Raw genomic sequence first — 10805 nt, forward strand, 5'->3', positions numbered from 1 at the left:
TTAATCTTAATATTTCGCCTGTTAAAAATGATAGAAACACCACATAAATGGTGTAATATGAATAAATCGGTTTTTTTGTTTTTGTTTCTGCAACATTTATGTTATCAATACATGTATTCTTAAGTATTTATGACAGTGATGTAGAATCTTTTTTGAAGGGGTGGATACCTGAAAAAAAACCTTGACATAAGTTTACTAGCTATAAAAAGGGGGAGCTTATTGAAACTCAAACTCCTATTTCAGATGGGGTTGTAGGTCCCATCTTTATTCTACGGAAGCGTATTAGTGCCACGCAATATTTTTTAAAAAGTTGGTAACTCCAATTTTAAAGTTGGAAATTCCAACTTTAATCTTGGTAATTCCAACTTTAAAGTTGGTAATTCCAACTTTAAAGTTGGTAATTCCAACTTTAATCTTGGTAATTCCAACTTTAAAGTTGGTAATTCCAACTTTAATCTTGGCTTTTCCAACTTTAATCTCGGTAATTCCAACTTTAAAGTTGGAAATTCCAACTTTAAAGTTGGAATTTCCAACTTTAATCTTGGCTTTTCCAACTTTAAAGTTGGTAATTCCAACTTTATTCTTGGCTTTTCCAACTTTAAAGTTGGAAATTCCAACTTTAATCTTGGCTTTTCCAATTTTAATCTTGGCTTTTCAAACATTTATTCGAGCTCTTCTACCCCCTTTTCTTAGTTTTTTTTCTTTTGTTTAAAGTATCACAAACTTAATTAAAGTGAAAATAACACACTGAAATAGATTTGTTAGCAATTTATCATTGCAATCTAGGGGTAGGGGTCGCAATGGGGTGGGGGTGGGGGATGTAAAAAAAGCAGACGGGACTATGGGGAGTTATAATATGGTACATTTATAATGGAAAATAAATACTAGCACATTAAATAATTTGTTGAACTCTTTTTATTTGTGTTTGTTTTATTTTTTTTACCTTGACCTTCCTTATGACCTTTAAGAAAACTTCCAACTTTTAATTAGAAATCCTTATATTCCTTTAAGTTCTCCTGTGCAATTATATTGAGAATAACTTCATAAAAATTATGTACACAGAATTCTGTACATGCCAGGATTTAAACTTTACCAATTACAGATTTATTATGTATTGTATGAAAGAATAACATATAAAAATGAGACAGCAATTAAGTACTCGATGTAATCAAATCTTATTTCATCAAATGAAACGTTTTCTGCTAAATATACAAAATATATAACTAAATGCATCAATTCCGTACTGGCGCGGATTCAGGTTTTTTTTAAAGGGGGGGGGGGGCAACTTTAAAGTTGGAGTTACCAAGATTAAAGTTGGAATTTCCAACTTTAAAGTTGGAAAAGCCAAGATTAAAGTTGGAATTACCAACTTTAAAGTTGGAAAAGCCAAGATTAAAGTTGGAATTTCCAAGATTAAAGTTGGAATTACCAAGATTAAAGTTGGAATTACCAACTTTAAAGTTGGAAAAGCCAAGATTAAAGTTGGAATTACAACGAACTTTAAAGTTGGAATTTCCAAGATTAAAGTTGGAATTACCAAGATTAAAGTTGGAATTACCAAGATTAAAATTGGAATTACCAACTTTAAAGTTGGAAAAGCCAAGATTAAAGTTGGAATTACCAACTTTGAAGTTGGAATTACCAACTTTAAAGTTGGAATTACCAAGATTAAAGTTGGAATTTCCAAGATTAAAGTTGGAATTACCAACTTTTAAAAAAATATTGCGTGGCATTAATAGGCTTCCCTATTATTCTGTACCAATTCTCCTTTTTTATTTAAACATATTACATAACCATTATTTGACTATGCCGAAACAAAAGGGGGGGGGGGCAATCTGACTTTCGATGAACATTTTCTGTAGTGAAAAGTTGTGACTGGAACAAAAAGGGGGGTGATACTACGTGTCTGTATGATACATGTATGTTAATTTTCCTTTCAATTTTCGCAATATGTGGACTTATTTTTCCTTATCTGAAAAGATTTCATATGTTACAAATCACAATAAACATGTAATAAGGGACGACAATTTTCCGAGGGCATGCACAATTGAAAAAAAAACTGCTTTTGATACAATTACCATTTTACGTTGACGTGTAATTGATATCAATTATGTTCACCTTCCTCTAATTTATTATATCGTACACGTAGTAAAGTTACCCCCCCCCCCACCCCCACCCCCAAAAAAATGACCGTAGACACAAACACACCCTCTTCGGGCCCATTCCTAGAAAGTATGTACTCAGTACAATACAATGCCTCAATATAAAACAAATACTTTACTGCCAAATACGGGCTCCTGGGGGCAAAGTACACAACATATAAATACTACATGAAGGAGAACATTTTTTCTAGTGTTTATGACATTACAAAAAGATAAATATTTTCAAACTCATTTAAAAAGTATTGAAAAAATTTAAAACTGAAATTATGAGGAAATATTAAATGTTCAAAATGATGCATGTGTAAAGCATTTTAATATTAAGAAAGGATCTGAATAGGTGCATTTAAATAAAAAGAAGGGATGGATTGTTGGTCATCACATTAAACAGTTAAACAAAGTATCCTGTACATTTACTTCCATTTGCATGCAAAACCGAAAGTACGATGAACATTTTTCAATTTTATTTCCTGTAAATCGAATTCATGAACCTGAAGTTGTGCTATTACAAAACTGGTGAATAGTTTACAAAATAAAAAGAACTTTTACAAAAGTCAATTGTTAAACATTTTTTAATGACATTTCAGACAATGATACTATAGAGTTAAAAGAGGGGTATACACCCCGCGTACAACATGTTGCATACACCCCGGACACAACATTGATTTTTCGTCAATATCTTTATATACGAACTGTTTTATTTACAGACAATTTGTATACAAAGGTTTATATTGTAAACATGTATTTAACAATAATATAAAAGTGACGATAAAGCAAAGCTTTGTTCTGATATTTGATCATAAACACAGTGTAGCGTCAATCTTGCTCCGATCCTCGGAATTGTGTTGAGGTGTTTGATAAAACTAGAAGGCGTCCAGTGAATTCATAGGTATCCATATACTCCTTTATCCATATACTCCTTATACAATACTTCCTTCCATAGGCATATGCTTACTGACGAAAAATATCCGTAAGACGAGAAAATGGACAAACAATGTACATTGGCCCCCTTTCTCTCGCTTCGGAAGCATACACCCCGCGCACAACATAGTATATACACCCGGCATGTTGGGATATACACGGTGATATATATACAGTTGACGTAGGCTTGGTTTTTAACAAAGTTTAATGTAAGTGTTTGAATTTTAATGAATTGGTATTCAAAGAATATTTAATAGCCATTCTCTGTAACCACTTAAACTTCGTTGCCACGCATGGTCACCGATTTTGATGAAACTTCACCCATGCTTAGTACTTGACACCAGAAACAAATATCAACCAAAATTTCGTTGCTAAGTGACTCGGTTGCTATGGCAACAGCCGGAAAAGTTTGAAAAATCGAGATTTTCAGCCACTTTAAATCTTGACTGTTGCTTAATAAAAAGTAGAAAAAGCAAACAAACCATTCTCACAAAAACATGACACCTTGATGTCACTTATACTGTACAGAAACTGTTTAGAATATGTCTCTAAGTAAGTGGTAACCAAGGGTACATTTGGAATACATTTAAAATGTTGAAATATGCTGAAAAACACTCCGTAATAACTAATGGTAGGTATTACATGCTCAAACTCAATCAACGACTTAAGGAAAACAATGAAAATGTTTGACCTTAAGTATATAAGTATAAGCAATATTATTCTATAAATAACTTTTATGGTTGCCATGGTAACACAGTGTAACCATGCAAAACCAGTAACTAAGATTGGGTTAATGCTACTGTCTTGAGGAAAAACATGAAAATTCAAGACTGTCAAATATGCATCCTTAGGACCTTGCAACACCAAAACCATAAGAAAAATTGGGTATAATTGCTACTTTGCAGTGTTACCATGGAGACAAAGTACCAGTGCTTAAAGGTGAATTATTTTTCGCTGCATTAAGAATTAAATTGCCATATAATCAAGAAACAAAATAAAGGAATCAGCTTGAATATTATTTATCTGTTAGAACTGAGGTTGAATATCATATATTGATAAAATTTGATGAAGAAAACAACAATGTTGCTATGGTTACCAAGAAGGGAAAATGTTCGATTTTGTGAACTTTATATCAATATTAAACCCTGTTTGCCAACTTCTTGCATCCACTTAGAGATTGGATGATAGTCAAAATTAAAAGTCAGGTTAGCTATTAATAAATATCAATCATAAAAGTTTTGGGAATCTACATTTAAGGGTACGTATCCAAGGAAAGAAAATATTTTTCCGGTTTTTAAGCATATATTTTCTGCTTATTTCCATAGCAACGCTCTATCTAAAGAATCTAATCTGAATTTTTTCAAATGGGAAAACTAGGAGCACACCAACATCTTTAAAAATTGATCATTAGTTATGAGGAAATGTGCCTTTTTAAAAGATAGGATCATATTTAAACATACAGAGTGTTACTTTGAAGACTCTCTGCGGTATAAAAACCTTGGCAACCATTGCCAACCAAAGTGAAATATCATATTTTGTTCTTGGTACATGTTTCAAGGCTCTTTTTTCTATTATTTGGTCACATTTCATCCCATAATTGCTTTTTATTTTTACGTGTATGACTTTAAAAAATTCAATGATTTTTTTTTTACTTTAGAATACTTTGTTACCATAGTAACGTATGCAATAGTTGATTTACCAAACATGTTTATCATGCATTTGAGACATCTGACCTTCAACTTTTGGAAACAGTCATTGCCAATTGTTTGTTTTGCCGCAAATGTTAATTATGGGGCTCTAAACATGTTAAAAAATGCCATTTTTCGAACTTTAAGACATGTTACCATGGTAACTATAACACATAGCAACCAATTTTTGCCTGATTTCAGTTTAGGGTATCAATGACTTTTATCATAGAGAGTTTGGAGAAATTCTGAGACAATGCGTGCCACAGCTCCTATATAAAATTTCAAATCATTACAGAGAATGGCTCTTAAAATTTACATACATGTATATAATGTATTTACCATAAAATTGCTCTCTTTTTTTGAAAAGAACAAAACTTTGTTACAGTTGATAACCGTATATTTTCGAATTTCTGTATTGGTATGATTATCTAATGTTCAAGTTAACTCAAAATGTTGTTGATCTCTTTTTCCCTCAATTAAAAATTTTATGATGAAAACATGGTATTGGTATCAAAATGTCAGAATTAAAATATTGGACATTAATACACATTATTTATTTATTCTGTATTTTTCGGAAATAATTTAATCAATTTTAATTGTAAATGTGCTTTTGATATTTTTCGGTTTATTTCCTCCAATAGAGGTGTTGATCTTTGAAGTTCTCTTAGTAGGCCCTGATATTAAGGGGTGAATGAATGTAATTACTTAGTCTCATTTGATGAATTGTTATGTCTTTCAGGTTGTTCATCCTTTTCCACGCCAAACATCTAAAGGAATGACTATCAATTAAAATATCAATAATTCTGCTATAGAATCCGATAATAACCTATGTTGTTATGTTCCACCTCGGTGAGTAGTGAGGACATTGAGGATATATTCAATGTTTTCTTGTTGGATACAGAATTTTTTCAAGGATGGGACAAGATGATATTTTCCGACCGATCGCCAGTGATCGCGAGCACGAGAGCCAATAATGTGTTTGTGAAACACTGATGCCCCTGTATGACAGCTATTGTCGAAGGTTGAAATTTCTCAATTGCAAATCAAACTCATAAGTCTATGGATAAAAAAGTTTTCTCATAGAATGGACTTGTCTGCAGAATAGGTGAAGATGTAGGTTAAGAGGTCAAATGTGTTGTTACTCAAAGAAAGGCAAATTGTCATAAGGAATACACATGTGAAATATGAGAGTCATAATTCCAACCAATCAAAGGTTATGGGCAATGTTAAAGTTTTTGCGGACAAACAGTTAAACAGAGAGAAAGGCAGACAGCTAGAGGGACAGGATAAAAACTAAATACTCCCGAAGCTTCGATTACGGGGCATAATAAAAAAAAATCCTGTATAAAACGCGAAATTATTTCCATATTCAGCTACATGTAATTCAATCATCGGGTTTCTTTGAAGACTGACAAATGTGGTTACTAGTACAGCATCTGGACATAAACAACAACACTTGGAATTCTTACGTCAAAATAATTTCATTTCAAAATATTCCCATACTAAGCCACGGATTAGGGACCTTGGAGTTTCACAGATACATTTTGATGGGCCTTAAAATTCTTATTATCAAAAAAAAAAAAGAAAAGAAAAGAAAAACGAAATGGCATTTACCTTTACGCCATGGAGAACTATACCTTACTGAATTTGGTCTAATTTTTTCTAAGCATGCAGTCTGCATTTCAGTTCGATAATTGAATTAGAACTTGTTTGAATTTTGTTTGTATTTTGTAATCTGCTGCATGTATTACGACTGTAATCAAACATTTTCTCTAAAAATTTCTAGGCTAATGGAAATGGGAATGCATTAAATATACGACACTTCATTTAGAACAGAAACAATTAACAAATCAGCTTTTAAAGATTACAGCGATCGTTACAAAAAAGATTTGTGTTAGATAAGATTTGTGTTCTTGGCAAAATTAATTAGTTGTTTTAAAGATCGAAAACATTGATTAAAAGAACACCAACAAATTACAAAGATTTATTACATACTCAGTTATAAACAGTTTTTTAATGTCCCCGTAATCGAAAATTTGGGGCAGTATAGTTTTTAGTCTGTTCGTCTCTCTGTCTGTCTTTCTGACTGATAATCTGTTAGTGACAAGACCTCTCTTTGATATGGTGGCATATTTCTACCATGTCAGATACAATCGTTAGAAAGTAAATTTAACCATATTTAAATTATATTTTCTTATAAGATTGGTAATTTGCATGTCAACATAATTAACTTGCATGTTGACATAAATATGTTGCATGTCCCCATATTTATGTTATATCTTAACATAATTTATCTTGCATGTAGGGGGCAGAAATATGCCACCATATATCTGATATTGTAGTTGCAAGATGCAAGATAATTATGTAGACATGCGACTTATTTATGCCAACATGCAAGATAATTATGTAGACGTGCGACTAATTTATGTCAACATGCAAGATACTTATGTCAACATGCAACTTATTTATGTCAACATGCAACTTATGATAATGATATTATCGTACAATTATCCATAGTATGGTGGCATATTTCTGCCCCTTGTGTGCAAGTTATTTTTCTATCAAATATGTCGACATGCAAGATAAATATGTTGACATGCAAGATAGTTATGTCAACATGCAACATAAATATGTTGACATGCAAGAAAATTGCAATCAAATAAGTATTATAAAAAAATCTTCAAAAATCTCAAATATCGCCCACATGTGACATCCAACATGCTAGATGCTACTTATTTATGTTAACGTGCAAGATAAATATGTTGACATGCAACTTATTTATGTTGACATGCAACTTTTTTATGCTGACATGCAATTTAGTTATGTTGACATGCGAAATAAATATGTCGACAAGCAACTTATTTATGTAAACATGCGACATGGTTATGTCGACATGCAACTTATTTATGTCAACATGCAACTTATTTATGTTGGCATGCAACTTAGTTATGTCGACATGCTAGATAAATATGTTGACATGCAACTTATTTATGTAAACATGCGACATATTTATGTCGACATGCAACTTATTAGTTGCATGTCAACATATTTATCTCGCATGTCAACATAACCAAGTTGCATGTCGACATAAATAAGTTGCATGTTAACATAAATAAGTTGCATGTCAACATATATAAGTTGCATGTCGACATACATAAGTTGCATGTTGACATAAATAAGTTGCATGTCGACATAGATAAGTTGCATGTCGACATAAATAAGTTGCATGTCAACATATTTATCTTGCATGTTAACATAAATATGTAGCATTTAGCATGTTGGATGTCACACGTGGGCAATATTTGAGATTTATGAAGATTTTTTATGATTTTTATTTTATTACAATTTTCTTGCATGTCAACATATTTATGTTGCATGTTGATATAGCTTTGTTGCATGTCAACATATCTATCTTGCATGTCAACATATTTGATAGAAAAATAACTTGCACACAAGGGGCAGAAATATGCCACCATAATGTTGTTTAACACATGTCACTATAATAAATAAACACTACTACTGCAACTCATTTATGTCAACATGCAAGATAATTATGTCAACATGCAAGATAATTATGTCAGCATGCAAGATAATTATGTCAACATGCAAGATATGTATGTTGATATGCAACTTATTATCTTGCATGTTGACATAAATATCTTTTATGTAAAAATATAACTCGCATGTTGACATGAATAAGTCGCATGTTAACAATTAATTATCTTGCATGTGATCATAAATATCTTGCATGTGAACATAAATATCTTGCATGTGAACATGAATATCTTGCATGTCTACATAATTATCTCGCATGTCAACATAAGTAACCCGCATCTTGTCGTTTTGCATTTACGATGTCAGATACGAGCGTCAGTACGGGATTTTACCCATTTTAAAATCAGATTCTCTTAAAAGATTTGTAACTTGCATGTCAACATAATATCTTGCATGCTGACATAATTTTCTTGCATGTTGATATAATTTTCTTGCATGTTAACATAATTTATCTTGCATGTAGGGGGGCAGAAATATGCCACCATAATATACTACTGCAACTCATTTATGTCAACATGCAAGATAATTATGTCAACATGCAAGATAATTATGTCAGCATGCAAGATAATTATGTCAACATGCAAGATATGTATGTTGATATGCAACTTATTATCTTGCATGTTGACATAAATATCTTTTATGTAAAAATATAACTCGCATGTTGACATGAATAAGTCGCATGTTAACAATTAATTATCTTGCATGTGATCATAAATATCTTGCATGTGAACATAAATATCTTGCATGTGAACATGAATATCTTGCATGTCTACATAATTATCTCGCATGTCAACATAAGTAACCCGCATCTTGTCGTTTTGCATTTACGATGTCAGATACGAGCGTCAGTACGGGATTTTACCCATTTTAAAATCAGATTCTCTTAAAAGATTTGTAACTTGCATGTCAACATAATATCTTGCATGCTGACATAATTTTCTTGCATGTTGATATAATTTTCTTGCATGTTAACATAATTTATCTTGCATGTAGGGGGGCAGAAATATGCCACCATAATATACTACTGCAACTCATTTATGTCAACATGCAAGATAATTATGTCAACATGCAAGATAATTATGTCAGCATGCAAGATAATTATGTCAACATGCAAGATATGTATGTTGATATGCAACTTATTATCTTGCATGTTGACATAAATATCTTTTATGTAAAAATATAACTCGCATGTTGACATGAATAAGTCGCATGTTAACAATTAATTATCTTGCATGTGATCATAAATATCTTGCATGTGAACATAAATATCTTGCATGTGAACATGAATATCTTGCATGTCTACATAATTATCTCGCATGTCAACATAAGTAACCCGCATCTTGTCGTTTTGCATTTACGATGTCAGATACGAGCGTCAGTACGGGATTTTACCCATTTTAAAATCAGATTCTCTTAAAAGATTTGTAACTTGCATGTCAACATAATATCTTGCATGCTGACATAATTTTCTTGCATGTTGATATAATTTTCTTGCATGTTAACATAATTTATCTTGCATGTAGGGGGGCAGAAATATGCCACCATAATCTTGCATGTAGGGGGCAGAAATATGCCACCATACTTTGATACTAAAATATTTGACTTCTTTTCCTTGCCTACTTTTGATACCAACTATTGATGGATTGCTCTAGGGCTTATTTTTTTTCTTCACATTTCACATATGTATCCCTTGTGAAATTCAAAATACCTTCCTTTGGATACCAACATTTTGACCTTGACTTTTGACCCACCTGAAAAAACCGTAACCTTGACCATAACTATTGAACCGTTAGTACAAGGGCTTTCAAATTTCACAGGTGTATTCCTAGTGAGACCTTTCTTTGGGTACGAACAATTTCGCATTTGACAAATTTCAACCCTCGCCATAAGCTGCCATCAGTGTTTCACAAACACATCTTGTTTTGTTTTTTATTTATTTATTCTGACATGTCTTTAATGACTTGTACTGCTAGAGAGAGAATGTCTAACAACGATTGTGACCTTAATTTAAATATCGACTATTATTAATGAAGGTTATTATAATAATTTCATTTTCTTTTTGGTTATATGAATATTTTCTAGTTCACAAAAGTCCTTTTACAAATAGATTTTTTCATTGCAAATCAATGCCATAACAATTCGTTACACGACCCAATATTCAATGACAGCAACGTGAAACAGAAACTGCAATTAAACCACGGAGGAAACACCTCGTCATGAAAGGTGAATTACCTTGGTAAATTGGACAGGTATGTTTCTTTTACTAAGATCCCTTCATAAATAACGAAATAGTTATGTGTAATTTTCCTTGGGTGCACTTTAGGCTGCTTTCCTGGAAACTAGATTACAAAATCTCCAAACTTCAATGCAGTCAGTCGGTAACATTTTTTTTTCCAAGTGCGGAATTCAGTTAATGATACCAACATTTCTTAAAAGTTCAGGTTTATATATTTTTGTTGTCACGGTCTTCTCTTACATTTTT

This window comes from Saccostrea cucullata, unplaced genomic scaffold (assembly GCF_032062105.1).
Source record: "Saccostrea cucullata isolate Sc308-1 unplaced genomic scaffold, CSIRO_AGI_Scuc_v1 ctg426, whole genome shotgun sequence".
NCBI classification, from domain to species: Eukaryota; Metazoa; Mollusca; class Bivalvia; order Ostreida; family Ostreidae; genus Saccostrea; species Saccostrea cuccullata.